Genomic DNA, 16871 nt, shown 5'->3' with positions numbered 1-16871 from the left:
AAACGCTGTCCATGCCTGCTGTCCTTCGTTACAAAATGTTTCACGCCTCTCACGTCAATTGAGTCTGCTCCCATAATTCCTTCCTTCCTGGTCACATCGCATGTCACTCATACCCACAAACCCCTCCCCTTCCTCGTCAGCTCATCTCACCTCCATTCCATTTGTGGATCCGAACATATGCCACCAGGCAGCGCGTCTACCCACGTGCCCATTTGAGATTCCGCTTCCCCGCCCCGGCATAAACGTATTACATATGAATATCAACACACGCATACACACAACCCGCGACACCTGAAAGGTGGCCAATCAACAACATATGTGTGTGGGGTGTGCCAAAGCCAAAGAGGCATCTCTTTAATTATCTGCCCGCTGGTTTCTGGCAGCCAAGCGATGGAGGGAAAGTGCCCGCGTTCACGTGTCCCCCGTCTGAGCTTCTCACGGCAGTCTGGAGTTTTCTTCTTTCCGACAGACATGAGTCAGACCCGACAGGAGAGTTGGTGATTTGCAAACACGCAGCTGAGTAATGCTGAGACGCCTGATGGAGGGGAATAGCCATATTAATGTTTGGATAAACTCACGCTGCGCAGTTACTGTGCGCTTGCCATACCAAATCAGGAACCAAAATTTCCTGTGGAACAAACTCTACAAAGTCACCAAACAACCAATACTAGCCAATATATAAATAAACGCAGTAACATATTTGTGTATCTCTTTTATTACTACGGACTGCTATTATTATGAATAATAATCACCTTCTTTATGGATCATTAGGCAACAAATCCTCGGCAAACAAACGCCAGCGCAATGAAGGTCGCAAAGACCCGGGTTTAATTTAACTGAGTGCAGTGCTTGCTTAAACATGATCATTTCTAATCACTTTTATTGTAAGTTCATTTAGGTTTACACCTGGTATTAAAGTGTGTTTTGGTCGATTAAACAGGGGAGTTAAACAGGGTAGATGGGTAAGTTGACCCACTTCCTGCATGTTTCCAGGAAACTGTATATGAATATGAAGAGTTTGGTTCCAAAGTAAGATAACTCGTTTAAAAAAAAATCAAAAATCATGTTTTTATTATGTTATCATGTTTTTATTGTGTTAGTTAGCTGTTTATTTTGTTGTTATGGCTTAAATCAAAACAAACCAACTGCAGTTTGATTGATATTAATTGGAATGCACAATAAAAAAACATGATTTTTGAAAAAAGAAGTAAACGGAGTTATCTCATTTTGGAACAAAACTCTTCATATTTTCACTATGCCAGTGTAAAACAGGAAGCATCCGTCATTTATATTTGCCTGTGAAAACGACAAAACAAACAAAAGTGCTACACTTCTTGAGATTTGCTCACTATTTGATTTCACGTTTATTTCATCATATTTGTTTATCATCCAATTGAGAAAATAAATTGTCTCCATTTTACTCTTTGGAGAAAACGTCTCCGGTTCAGTGGTGTACTGTGGCTTTATGGCACCTGCTCCAAGCTGGCTCTGACCCCAGGCCTCACTGTGGTGGAGGTGGTGCTGTAACCAGATCACGGAGCCTTTGATATGAAGCCGACCTCCAGATGAGCTCAGCCCTGATCTACAGCTGCAACATAAAAGGACAGCGGATGGTGGTGGTCTGTTTACAGAGACCTCAGATGTTCACACACACACGCATGCGCGCACGTCTGGTTTATTATCTCCATGGGGACAGTCCATAGCCGTAATGTTTTTTATACTGTACAAACTGTATATTCTATCCCCTAACCCAACCCCTAAACCTAAAGATCATAGAAAGCATTTTGCATTTTTAGATTTAAAAAAATATTGTTAAAAAATACTTTTTTGCCCATGGGGACCTCAGTTTTGGTCCCCACGGTGACACGAGTCCCCATGTGTTGGTGTGCATTCAGGTTTAGGTCCCCACCGGGATATATAAACATGAACGCGCACACACACATGCGCACAAAGGAAGATATTTGGAAGAATGTCAGTAACAAATATATCTCATCCCCCATTTACTGCCATAGGGAAAATAAATACTATGGGAGTCAATGGGGTATGACATTCTTCCAAATATTTTCCTTTGTGTTTAGCAGAACAAAGAAATTGATACAAGTTTGGAACAAATGATGACAGAATTTTCATTTTTGGCTGCACTATCCCTTTAAGATTCTGTTTACTCAAATAAATTTGTATGGAGCTACATATTTCGGGTTATGCATACATGTAGGTAGAGGTACGTATTTGCAATTAGCCTGCGTTGCATAAATAGCTTATGTACAGGAGCGATTAAAAAGACAGAATTGGTTTTAAATGGCCTTTAAATTGAGTCAGGCTTTATCTGTCTTAGTTATCCTGTTTGAAAGTGAAAGTGACCTATTAGTCAGATATGGTGACCCATACCCGAAACGTGACCTCTACTTTTAACCCATCCAGAGAGTAGTGAACACACGCACAGCAAGTCGTGAACACACGTACACCCGGAGCAGTGGGCAGCTATCACTGCAGCGCCCGGGGAGCAGATGGGGGTAAGGTGCCTTGCTCAGGGGCACCTCAGTCGTTACCCGCCGGCCCTGAGAATCGAACCGGCAACCTTCTGGTCATGAGTCCGACTCTCTAACCATTATGCCACGACTGCCCCCAAAATCAGTTTGTGAATCAGTTGATCTGTGAATTGTGATGAATTGTGAGAACATTTGTGCACTGTGTGACATACAATTTATGAAAACATTTAGCAATGTAACCAGTGTACAAATGGAATAACCAATTAAAAAAAAAATATAGTAAACTGCAACAATCATGGAGAGGTCGAAGAACTGTGAGGGATGCCTCTGTAGCTCAGTTCAACATCTGTGTTTGAGAGTATTGCGCATGACTGTAGGTAACATCACACTGTTACATGTGGGTACTGACCAAATCATGTTAGTACACAACCTCTAAACCAGTGGTCACCAACCCTGCTCCTGGAGATCGACCATCCTGCAGACTGCAGCTCCAACCCTGCTTCAGCACACCTGTCTGTAATTATCAAGCAAACCTGAACACCTTGATTGGATAGTTCAGGTGTGTTTGATTGGGGTTAAAGCTGAAATCTTCAGGACGGTCGATCTCCAGGAGCAGGGTTGGTGACCACTGCTCTAAACAATCTACAGGAGAATTGAAATATTCCCTATTTATTATCTGGTTTGCTTTTGTTTTGGCACTGTCCAGACATTTTCATTTCGGTCCACTGTCCTTTCTTACTGTGACTGATGTTCCGCATGGCACAACGGTACATTCTGTTCTCTGCTGCCATGTAGTAGAGGAGAAAACAGAGTACTTTGCTCTTTTCTTCAAAAGGATTTTTCTGTTGATTTTTACTTAAATTGTACTCTGAATACAAAACCTTTTCCATGTTTAAACCTGATATTAAAGTCTCAGGTGATCCGATCAAGTGGTCATGTGAGACATTGCTGTTTGCGCTTGTTTCATTGCCATCGTGTTACATTACTCGAGTGCCAGTATTAAATAAACGTCTGGTGTGCACAGTTGTCATGATTTAAAGCCCCAGTGAAATCAAAATGAAAGTTTTTTCCTCTTATTAAAAATGAGTGAGCCTTATGGACATCAATAAACTGATATGCTCCTACGCACTGACAAAATTCTCATTTAGAAGATATAACCGTACAAAACTGACAGTCTGGCATGTGCGCTCAAACAAATCTAGAAATTCCATGACATCAAGCTACACTTCAGCCTCTCGTCAAAGTTCTTGTCCAATCAAATTCGCTTTAGAATCCGAAGAGTCCCGCCCCTTCACTAGCGGAGCTGCTGAAGCGGTGCCTAACATCAGCAACTTGTTCGCACATTTATCATGTTCTACATGGTGAATAACGCATAGTGCACTAGATGGGAGATAGGGGATGATCCAGACAGTGTAAACATTAACATTAAATTCTTAATTAGTGTCACGTGAATGGTTGCACGTGACTGTGCTCCATTTAAGATAGCACAGAGCTGATCATATGCATCGATCATACACGCCAATCCGCAGAGAAAACAAACGTATCCGACCCGTTTAAAGTCTACACCGAATATTGAATGTTAAGGCTCTATGGAAGAGATCAGACATTGCAGTCTCGATGAGCAAAGGAGAAGACAAACGCCAGTGTCACTCACCAACATAAACAACAAGCTTCAAATGACACATCACTGGTATCACTGATCTTCCTATTCTTTTCAATAGACTTTTATTCATACCACTGTGGCTATCATGCTGTTAAATGCAGTTTTGCCAGATTGACTAACGAAACGCTATTGGTTATTTTAAAAAGGGGCGCGGCCACTCTATGTCTCGCGCTCTCTGCACTTGAACAGAGTACAACCAACAGAACATTTATAACCGAATCAAAATATCAAATGAATATCTTTACGATTTAATTATAACAACATAAACATGTGTCCCACACTTACCTTCCGGAAGAGCTCTGGAAAGAATAACTGTTGAGTACTTTTAATTTAATTACATGAATTATACTTAATATACAATAAAATCTTAATATAAATTAACATTCATTTGGATTTAATAAAAAATACATTGTTACTAGCCTAGCCAGACCGATAACCAAACACAAACCGCAAGTTATCTTCGGACCAGGCCCAGTTCACACCACAGTGGGCGTTAATACCTTTATTGTTATAATTATCTTTATAGTTATCGTTCTTGATGTGAACGGGCCGTAACACTTCTGTAACTGTTGTTCTTAGTGTTAATCATATAATATAAAATGCTTCATCCTTCGAGGAGTTAAAGCGATTACAGCGAGCACACATTTTCCAGGGTGACTCGTGTGTGCGTAGGCGCGTGTGCATTATTTGAAAGATTCGTGTGTACACACATTTAACACTCATTGTAAATGCATTGTGTGTCCTCTCTGAAGTGCACTGCACACATGCCAGCTACACATGGCAAGATACCTGTGACCTCATGCAATCAAGCCCTTGAAGCTCAGGTGACCCACGGTTGGCTATTAGTGGCTTTAGAAGGCTGTGATTGGGCAGATCAATGAGAAGAGGGGACAGCAATGAAGGTTGAAGAAGCAAAGATTACACTCAAGCGTTTCCTCTCCTCTCGCAGCCTTCTTCATCACTTCAATGCACCAGGTGTCTGTCTCACTGATGCAGCTCAACGATTTGGCCTAGATTCCCAGAATCCAATCAGAACCCTCTTCTCCCCACCTCTGGATTCAAACGGTGAGCTCATGCTGCTTCTGACAGCTCTAAGGAATAGTTATTTACCGACGTCTGAGTGGAGAATCCATAGCTTTCTGATCTCCAGTAACCTGCGCAGATCGTAGTATCTGAGAAATGCCAGGTTGTGTTAATGATTTGAGGATTTTCGGTGGTTCATGTCAATGGTCTTTTTCATTTTTCTATCACGCTGTTGTGTTCACGCACAAAAACCTGCCCTCAGGCAAGAGTTCATCCAACAATGATGCTGTGCAGTCTCCGAAACACAAACAGACGTTTGGAGAAATGTTTATCTTATGTATGAAAGAAGCGTAATTTCTGTAGCTTTTATCATTTGTACAGCATGTCTTTGCTTGTATAGACGGGAGCGGATGTCTCATTAATTCAAATCATCCTCCACATCTCCTCATATCATATTCTCACACCTTTTCTTCTGATCTCTTCTCTGCATCATCCTGGTACCACAGGGAATGTTAGCGGTGGGTCAGGTCTTTGGTTCCCGGCCAGATGGATAGTGCAGGCCCGTTGGAACCAGTAGAAGCTCTCGCATAAGCAGCAGAAGGCCGGAGCTCCAGGGGTTCTGGGGCTGAGAGTGTGTTGCATAATCCCGGTCGAGAGGCCTGGATCCCAGCCCAGCCTCGCTCAACCCTGTCTTCTCAACTGGAGCTGTGGAAAAGTGAATGAATGCCACCCAGAAGAGATCACAGAAGTGGATTCATGTGCACTTGCCAAGTCTCTGGAGAGGTTTGAAAACAATCCAGGGCATTAGATGAGATGCTTTAAGAGTAGGAAATAAAAGGTCTTAAAATAAAGTTAATAAATGCCACAATAGCCCTCGAACAACCTCTTCAGCTCTTAATTTTAGCGTCTTTTCATCACTGTCAAATTAACGTACGGTGGCTCATATCCTATAATTACATTTTAATGATATGGTGCTATATGCGGGCGAATATGTTCAGTGTCTGGTCTTTTAGACCACCATTAAACATGAAATGGAGACTAAGGCCGGATTCACATTTCGCGTCTTTTACACGCGCATATTCGTTATTTTAAATGTAGACGCGCGGCAGCCGCACTCTTTTTTTCAAGCCGCATCGAGATGAAAAAATCTCAACTTTTCAGAAAGGAGCAAGCGCACCGCAGTTCATGTGACAAGAACCAACCAGCCAATATAGACAAGATCAATGAAAATGGAGACACAGATGATCACAGCATAACTAAATCTAGTAGCAGAGTTATTGCAAGGTATTTTCAGTGCATATAATCCATATATCCTTTGTTTATACCTCCTCCTCTCAACGGCTATCGTGGCCCATGGTTGCTTAGCGACGCCAGACGCCAGGAGAGCGCAAAGCCCAGGCGCTATGGAAAAAAGGAGAACACAGTGCAGCTCGCGTTTTCTGCGTGGTTTTAGACGCGAAATGTGAATCGAACCTAAGACATTAACTGAGATCTCAACGTGATCTCATGAGAATTCGTATGTATTTTACGTAAAATGTGGTTCTAAAAAACGTATATTTACTTATGTTTGCACAAACACTAAAACGTAAAATACCGACGTATTTACAGCATCTAAACGCACAATACTGACGTCTTGACAACACATAAGACGTTATTAATATTCATATGAACAACTTTACAGACTTGCGAATGAATCCTTATGCGTATCGTAATCACGGCATTAACATGTATTTTATTATATTGCATTTATTTCTCATATCAATAGCATTATGTTTTCAATTGCATTTATTAAAGTTTACTCATTATGAAATTATTTCGGTTCTTTGTGATTTCTGCTGCCAACTCGTTTAGAAGAAACAAGACTTTAAACTCTTAAAATGTGTAACCATTACTTATCATGTAATGTTTGCTTTGTTTGCCAAATAAAGGCGTTTTCTATGTGACTAACAATAGAACCATAAAATTCACCAAAAACGACAATAATAAAGGAATCAATTTTATTAATCAGATGCAATACATATCTTCAGAATCCACTCGACTGTTAGGAACAGAACCAAATCCAAGCCTTTATTTGGCGATCTTCTTTCTTCATCATGACACCAGCACTAACACGCTCGTTACAAAATTCAAAAGTTGCCGCCGGCGCCACCAAGAAGCTTTACGACAGGTTTTACGGCAGGAAAATCGATCGCTCATTGGCTCTCGCCTGCTTCATCACAGATTGCGACATGCCATGTTTCTGGTGAGGTGTTTGTATAATGGACAATGCGCGCTTTCACAGAGTGGATCAGGGTAATAATCTGGATATTTTCAGCAAATAACAACTTAAATTCTGCTTTGTTCCCCACACAAAACTGTTGTATTCCACCAGAGAGGACTGCGACTGCAGCGCATTGACATTTGGACTACTTTGGGTATTTTTGAAATAAAACAAATTATTGTGATTGCACTTATCTGTCTTTCATGGTTTTCTTTATACTGTACATATTTTTAAGAAATAGTTAAGGTTAGGTTTAGAGGTAGGAGGAGGATTTGCAAAATATAAAATATTTTTAATGGTATATTGTTACTAAAATCATCATTTTCCTGGATATTTCGGTCTATTACATTTGATATCTTTTTTATTTTCGCTATTAAATTGGGTAGGTTTAGGTTTGGGGGTAGGTTAAGGGGTCTAAAAATATAAATTGCTTATCGATACAATTATGGAAACGTACTGATACAAATATCTTAATGAGATACAATCTTTGCAAATACTTTGTTTTTTGCTAAAAATACGTAGTACTTTTTACGTTTTATATATTGTAATATGTCTAAATTTAACGTTTCAGCATCAATAAAAAAGTACATAAATGTACGTTTTGTGCTTGTAAACTTAACGTACAAATACCTACGTATTAACAGTGAGAACAGGCTGGAGATCTCCAGAGCTCTAAAAGAGCAACATCTAAGGAATACATTTTTTTAGCCAGCTACGTTTCCATTAAGGTCTTTGCACATACAGTCCGAAATTTTCGTATGCGTTTTTTCGTATTTGGCGCTCGTTTGTACGGTGCCTCTGAATTGTCAAAACGCCTCAAAAATTTCTCAAAATCTTCCACGTTGCAAAGTTTTTATGCTCGGATGGTGGTTTTCAGGCATTTCAAAAAAGGGAATGAAATAGTACGCAAAAAGGAATAGTGCGCAAGGAACATCATGTGACCCCCAACAACAAAACCAGTTTTATGGGTAAATGTTTTAAAATTGAGATTTATACATCATCTGAAAGATAATGTTAGCTTTTTATTGTTGTATGGTTTGTTAGGATAGGACAATATTTTTGCCAAGATATAACTATTTAAAACTGGAATCGGAGGGTGCAAAAATCTAAATATTGAGAAAATTGCCTTTGAAGTTGTTAATTTTTTTATTTGTTTTTAATAACAACCTTTGCTTCTAAAAGAATCAGATTGCACCTTTGAAATATAAAACATGAATAAGACAGAATCACTAAGTAAAACAGCAGTCATTATAAAAAATTGCTTTTGAATTCACTTTAGACTAGACTGTCACAAAACACACTAAACACTGTCTGATCCTGCTTCCAAAATAAAGACAACACGCTCTTCGGAAGAACGGGGATCTCATTCAACTCCTGCTTGGCATTGCAGCCTTATGTTTGGATTCACCCCTCATCCAATTAAAACGTATTGACAAGTATAAAAAGTGTGTGGGAGCCCATGTAAGGCCCCTGAGTCCCAGCTGGAGAACGGCCAGATAACTTTCACTCTGGAACTAGTCCAATAGTCCATCTTCCAACCCTTTCCTCATGAAACTTCAAGCTTGTCACATTTGACGTTTTCATTCGACGCACAAGGAAAATCTCCTGTTGCTGTGTAAGATATGGTGAGATTGAGTTTCTGAATGTTCAATCAGGGAGGATAATTATCTTGCAGTGAGCATGGCTTAACTGTCCTCTTTCTCCTCTCATTCCCATTTAATCAGCTCATGAGTCCCTCTCACGGTAACATATGCCATTGTCCCTGTCAATACCCACAATGCTTTGCACGCAGTTGCCCATTTTGTAATTAATGTGGATGCCAGCAGCAGGCAAGCTCAAGTTAGTCATAAACAGTGTTGTGCAAGTTACTTCCAAACTGTAATACATTACAGATTACTTGTTACTGTTATTTAAAAGTAATCCCTTACCTTACAATATTACTGTCTCAGAATTGTAATACGTTACATGACTCCTGTATTACTTTTGAGTTACTTTCACCAAAATGACTACAGAAGTAGAACTTAACATTCTAAAATAAGTCTTTGTATTTTTGTATTTTCAAAATACAAAATACTTTTTGCTAGGGCTGCTCGATAATTTATCAAGATACCACTAAATCCTATTGAAATCAAGCTGGCTGGCTGATCATTATAAATATACTTTATTATCATAAAAATACCTCATGAGGCTTGAGTAACAGTGATAAAAAAGATGTCCATAGGCATTTCCTAGATTCTAGAACTTGTTATGGTCTTCTTCTGCAGTGCGTATTTGGAGTTTCCGCACGAGAGCGCCCTCTGGCTTTCGGATGCAGCAGCATTTTCCCGTACTTCACTCAAAAGCTGTGCATAAATCATGGTTTATCGGGACAGCCCTACTTTTTGCCAATCAACCTCTTTAGACTGCTTATTTCTTGAATTAACTAGGCTATACACAAACAAATACAAAAAATACTAGATTAAATGCATTTAAATTCAAAATACTATTACAAAATAATAGTATTTTGTATTTCAAATGGATGTATTTGAATACACTGCCCATCCATGCAGTCTAATAAGGAAATTGATTGGCAAAAATTATTTCAGTTTGAAAATACAAAAATACTAAGATTAAACACATTTAAATACAAAATACAATTATTTTTATTCAAAGGTATTTAAATACAAAATAGTCCCATCCCATCACTGAACTAGATTATATAGAATTCTAGCTAGTCATCATGTAAACGTTAGCTTACCTTGTCATTGCTGCTGGTCACAGGGATCTTGCTAACTAGCTTCCTGAAATCAGCCCAATGACCCCTCAAAACACGCTCAAAAGGAATGAAAAGTAGCCCAATTATTTTCCGGTGTCAATTCAAAGTTAACAACTGCCAAAAGACGTTTCTATTGCTATATTTACTTATCTGAATGGTTTCCTAGGTATTGTATATATTTTTTGTTCTGATGAACTAAAAATATGTTTTGGGGGATTTAGGAAAGCAAACAATTCTGGGTCACCTCTGACTACCATTATATTTTTTTCTTGCTATGGTAGTCAATGACGCCAAAGAATTTTCAGTTGCTAACATTCTACCAAATATCTTTGTGTTCAATCGAACAAAGACATGTATAGACAGGTTTGGAACAACTAGAGGGTGAGTAATCCATAACAGAATTATCGTTTTTGGGTGGAGTGTCCCTTTAAAAAAGAGCCGTTGTGTGCTCGAGGCCACGCACGGAAATGGACGAGAAACGTGTTTTCTCTTCGTAAGACATGCAAAAACATGCTTAAGAAATAAGCATCGTTAAATTTATTGCATATGTACACTGTAAAAATGAAAGGTTCTTTGAGGAACCATTTGGGGTTCTTCACATTGCCACACCGGCGGAACCCTCAGGGGAAACTCAAGGCACCACTTCACGAAGGGCGGTTCTCTGAGGAACACTCAAGGCTTCTTGGGGATCCCTTTTATTAAAATGGTCTGGAACCATCTTGGGTGCTTCAAGGCACCATTTCACAGTTTATATTTGCTATTCACAATATTTTAATATGCAGAAATACTACTAAAAGCAAATACAAAGCAAACAATTTATTGATAAACAACAACAATTTACATTGAATAAATATTCACAAAATAGTAAATATTGTACATTACAATTCTAAATTCATGAAATCAAATGTATAATTAATACTGTGTTGGTGATATTGTTATAAATGAAAACAACATCTTAACAAAACTAACCAAATAATTTGCCTTAACTTTAAATATAAATACAGAAATATTTCAGGTGCTTTGTACAAATGTACAATTGTAAAAAAGTCCAGCAAAAAAGTAGTCTCTCATAGCAAGGCCTACACCCATGGTAAAGTTGTAATTTGCCAAAAAGCAAATCCTTGCGAGCAAGAAAAAAACAATGCCGTTCTCTCCAAATGGGTTTCCTGCTATTACCAGGTGGTGTGAGGATCCAAAGTCAAAATAATTTCTATAGTGCATTTCACAATTTTGTATTGCTAAAGTAGATATGTATTTATGGCAAAAAGAGAACAGGAGCTGCGGCTGTTGGCCTTAGGTGTCCTAGGCAGTGCAAGGATGAGCATCAGGGCGGGCTGGAGCTGGGTCTGTTGGCCTTAGGTGTCCCTGAATAAGACATGGATACAAAAAAGAGGGATTAAGATAACGTCTCAAAACATTACATTTAATCATTTAGCACATCACAAATTGGTTTACAAATGTAACAATAAACAAAATATTACAATGCCTGTTAGTCACTGCTTTGGTCTATGGTTAAGGAGTACAGTAGGCTATTTATATCAACAATCCACTTTATTCCGATTTTTTCCATTGTCAGTGATAGGGTTGCACGGTGTTCCGGTGCTACAGCAGCATCGCGATGCTAAAGCTTCAAAATACCGGTAGTATCGTAGTACCGTAGTTAATGTTGCATATGCGCATTAATATTTATTTGAACACTTACATCTGCCTTTTTGCTGTGTTTATCTCCTAAATGAATGTGTGTTTTAAATGTCTCGGGCGAGTTGATGATTCAAATTGGCGATTTGAACGAGTTGGTTAAATGATTCACTAACTCAGTGGAAAATTGACGCCACCTACTGGCCGTTTTAGTTCTGCATTTAAAGTAAGCCTAATATTTCCCTTTATAAAGACTGCTGTATCAATTAAATTTGTCCAACATTTGAATTAGTTCCTACGTGAAAAATGATCTAGTGTACTTTAGTATTTACTACAGTAAACTACTAAAACTCATAGATACTAGTGTTTTTGAGTCTTATCATAGAAAATATTTAAGTATACTACAGTATTTACAAATGACTAAATGTAAATGTATTTGCTACAATTTATCAAATTACTACAGTTAATACAACAACATATTCTAGTGCAAAGTATAATACAGTTTACTATAGTAAATGTTCAATCTAAATCTGTGTTTTTGTGTATAGATTTGAATTATATGGCACAGCATCGTGATTCTACTTGGTATCGAGATACTTCAGCTGGTATAGTATCGCAAGACATGTTTATGGTACCGTGACAACCCTAGAGTGAGTGTTTTTACATGTGCAAATATAACAAATAACATAACAATAAAAATATCATAATAAATATAATACTTACTTTTTTGTCTACTCAACTGGAAAATACTGAAAAATTCTGAGGAAAAGGATAAAAACAGAACTGAATATGATAAAAAATATTTAATTACAGGCAATGTATGTAACATGGGTGGGGAAACCATTCAACACAAACAACAAGAAAAAAAAGAGCTATACATTCACTAAAAGTGAACATAATAGCTAAAAGTGGCTAAAAGTCATTGTTTGTCATTTAACACCAATTTAACATTAGCCCCACAAGCTTCATCATTAACTTATATTCGTTAGCATCTCGGCTAAAACAAGCGCTGTCTACACTGTATAAAATAAGTAAACGGTTTAAACAGCCAAAAACGGCCATACAATTAGACGTGTCAGAGTACACATTTGTATAAATAGTATAGTTAATATATTTAAGTTATTTATATATTTTTACTTTACTTACCTCCAATGGGACAGTCGAGAGGTTGTTGCCATCCGTTATTTTGAATTCCCGCCTGTGGCGCGAGAGGACACCGGTGAAAACTCGTACACCTCGTGCGTGCCAGTCCGATGTTTGATCGCAGACGGAACGGCGTATGACATCAAAGCACAGTGAGAGCTATTTGTGAACTGACTGCCCTGTATGCTTTAGAAATGCTATTCTAATGCCGTATGCGTTTTGTCATAAGGTGATCGGTCTGCGCAGAGCTGGAAAAAGTTAAACACACATATTACTAACGAAAGCACCACATGCCTTGACGCTGCGACATTGGGCCAACAGCGCCACAGTACTGTGGAGGGCGAGACTGCACAATAAACACACAGAGCAGCTGCAGTTTGTTCGAATGGAAAACACAACAACATTACATTTTCAAAAGATTTCAGTGATTTAGGATGTTATGGAATGAATAGTTATTGAATGATAGTTTTGTCTCCAATTAATATAATATCAATATTAATAAATATAAAAGAGTTAAAAGCTTGCTGAATTTTTTCAAAATAACATTTAGCCTTTTCTAATTGTGTGCATGATTTTAAAATGTGTGTTCACATAGCAGGGGCCACAAACCAAACTTTGGCCTATTCTTATAAAGCATCAAAATGATCAGTCTAAAAATCCCCATTTCATACAGAATTTTGGGGGGTTCCTCTAGATACTGTCTTGTACAAGAGAGATTCTCCAGGAACCACTTACAAGTTTACAGATCTTACAAGAACCATTTTTTAGAATGTGAGTTCCTTCAATAACCCGCAAAGCACTTTGAGGTCCCACACAGTAAAAAGAAAAAGTGCCTCAAATATCCTGTTGTGTACTCAAAGAACCTTAAACTGTATTTTAGGTGCTCCAAAGCTCTTTTTCTCAATAAAAGGGTTATGGTGGAACCATCTATAGTCTTTGTGGTTCTTCCAGGAACCTAGAAGATTCTTGAATAACCCCACATTCAGTTGTGAAGTTCTGGAGTCACCTTTTCACTACACTGGGACCTCAAAGTGCTCTGCGGGTTATTGAAGGAGCTCAAATTTAAAAAAATGGTTCTTGTAAGATCTGTAAACTTGTAAGTGGTTCCTGGAGAATCTCTCTTGTACAAGACAGTATCTACAGGAACCCCACAAAATTCTGAATGAAATAGGGTTTTTAGTGTCTGATCATTTTGATGTTTTATGAGAATAAGAATAGTCCAAAGTTTGGTTTTTGGCCCCTGCTGAGTGAACACACATTTTAAAATCATGCACATGATTAGAAAAGGCTAAATGTTATTTAGAAAAATTTCAGCAAGCTTTTTGATTATTTTATATTTCTTACTATTTGTATTATATGATTAATTATATTAATATATTATAAATAAACATTTTTATTCTATAAGTAGATCCTAAGTCACTGAAATCTTTTGAAAATGTAAACGTTGTTGTGCTTTCCATCCAAACAAACTGCAGCTGCTCTGTGTGTTTATTGTGCAGTCTCGCCCTCCACAGTACTGTGGCGCTGTTGGCCCAATGTCGCAGCGTCAAGGCATGTGCCATGTGGCGCTTTCGTTAGTATGTGTGTTTAACTTTTTCCAGCTCTGCGCAGACCGATCACCTTATGACAAAACGCATGCGGACTTAGAATAACATCTCTAAAGCATACAGAGCAGTCAGTTCACAAATAGCTCTCACTGTGCTTTGATGTCGCCGATCCGTCTGCGATCAAACATCAGTGGCACGAGTGTTCACCGGTGTTGTTCCGCTCGCGCGACAGGCGGGAATTCAAAATAACGGATCGCAACAACCTCTCGACTGTCCCATTGGATGTAAGTAAAGTCAAAATATATAAATAACTTAAATATACTAACTATATACTATTTATATAAATGTATACTCTGACACGTCTAATTGTATGGCCGCTTTTGGCTGTTTAAACCATTTATTTACACAGTGTAGGCAGCGCATGTTTTAGCCGAGATGCTAACGAATATAAGTTAAGATGAAGCTTGTGGGGCTAACGTTAAATGGGTAACGTTAGTGTTAAATGACAAACAATGACTTTTAGCCACTTTTAGCTATTATGTTCACTTTTAGTGAATGTATAGCTCTTTTTTAACTTATTGATGTTTGTGTTGAATGGTTTTCCCACCCATGTTACATAAATTGTCTGTAATTAAATATTTTTATCATTCAGTTCTGTTTTTATCCTTTTAACTCAGAATTTTCAGTATTTTCCAGTTGAGCAGCAAAAAAATGTAAGTATTATATTTATTATGATATTTTCATTATTATGTTATTTGTTATATTTGCACATGTAAAAATACTCATTGACAATGGAAAATCTGAATAAAGTGGATTATTACAGTTGTTGCTATAAATAGCCTATTGTACTCCTTAACCATAGACCAAAACAGTGACTTCCAGGCATTGTAATATTTTGTTTATTGTTACATTTGTAAACCAATTTGTGATGTGCTAAATGATTAAATTTAATGTTTTATGAGACGTTATCTAAATCCCTCTTTTTGGTCTCCATGTCTTATTCGCAGGGACACCCAAGGCCAACAGACCCAGCTCCAGCCCGCCCTGATGCTCATCCTTGCACTGCCTGGGACACCTAAGGCCAACAGGCGCAGCTCCTGTTCTCTTTTTGCCATAAATACATATCTACTGTAGCAATGCAAAATTGTGAAATGTACTATAGAAATAATTTTGACTTTGACTACATGGATCCTCACACCACCTGGTAATAGCAGGAAACCCATTTGGAGAGAACAGCATTGTTTTCTCTAGCTTGCAAGGATTTGCTTTTTGGCAAATTACAACTTTACCATGGGTGTAGGCCTTGCTATGAGAGACAACTTTTTTACAATTGTACATTTGTACAATGTACCTGAAATATTTCTGTATGTACAGTATATTTAAAATTAAGGCAAATTATTTGGTTAGTTTTGTTAAGATAAAGACTTTTCATTTATAACAATATCACCAACACAATATTAATTATACATGTGATTTCATGAATTTAGGATGGTAATGTTCAATATTGACCATTCTGTAAATATTTATTCAATGTAAATTGTTGTTGTTTATCAATAAACTGTTGTATTTGATTTAGTATTTCTGCTTATTAAAATATTGTGAATAGCAAATATAAACTGTGAAATGGTGCCTTGAAGCACCCAAGATGGTTCCAGACCATTTTAATAAAAGGGATCCCCAAGAAGCCTTGATGGTTCCTCAGAGAACCGCCCCCCTTAATTAAGCGGTGCCTTGAGTTTCCCCTGAGGGTTTCGCCGGTGTGGCAATGTGAAGAACCCCAAATGGTTCCTCAAAGTACCTTTCATTTTTACAGTGCAGTGTAGTGAAAAGGTGACTCCAGAAATTCAGAACTGAATGTGGGGTTATTCAAGGATCTTATAAGTTCCTGGAAGAACCACAAAGACTATAAATGGTTCCACCAATAACCCTATTATGAGAAAAGGAGCTTTGAAGCACTTAAAATAAGGTTTAAGGTTCTTTGAGTATACAACAGGATATTTGAGGCACCTTTTATTTTTACAGTGTATAATGTGTACAAGCACCTCAATGTTGTAGTTGTTCTAGACTGCGTATAGCGCTGCTCAAACGTGATATTTGGCAGCCGGAAGAATCAACTGTTGTACACTCACGAGTGATTTCTTTCATTGTGCAACGTGACATGCACCTTACGAACAGGGACGTGCACAGACATTTTGAGGGGCAGGGGCTCAAGTGGAAAAAAGGGCACTTCTCATATTTGTTTTAAGTTCTGCAAAACAAAATGTTAAATATATTAAAACTTTTTTTAAATCCCTCACACTCACCCAATTGTTTCATGTTGTTTCATTTTCCAACAATGGTCTTCTGTAGAATT

This window comes from Triplophysa rosa, linkage group LG6, assembly GCF_024868665.1.
Source record: "Triplophysa rosa linkage group LG6, Trosa_1v2, whole genome shotgun sequence".
Classification (NCBI taxonomy): Eukaryota; Metazoa; Chordata; class Actinopteri; order Cypriniformes; family Nemacheilidae; genus Triplophysa; species Triplophysa rosa.
This window is presented reverse-complemented; position numbering follows the sequence as displayed.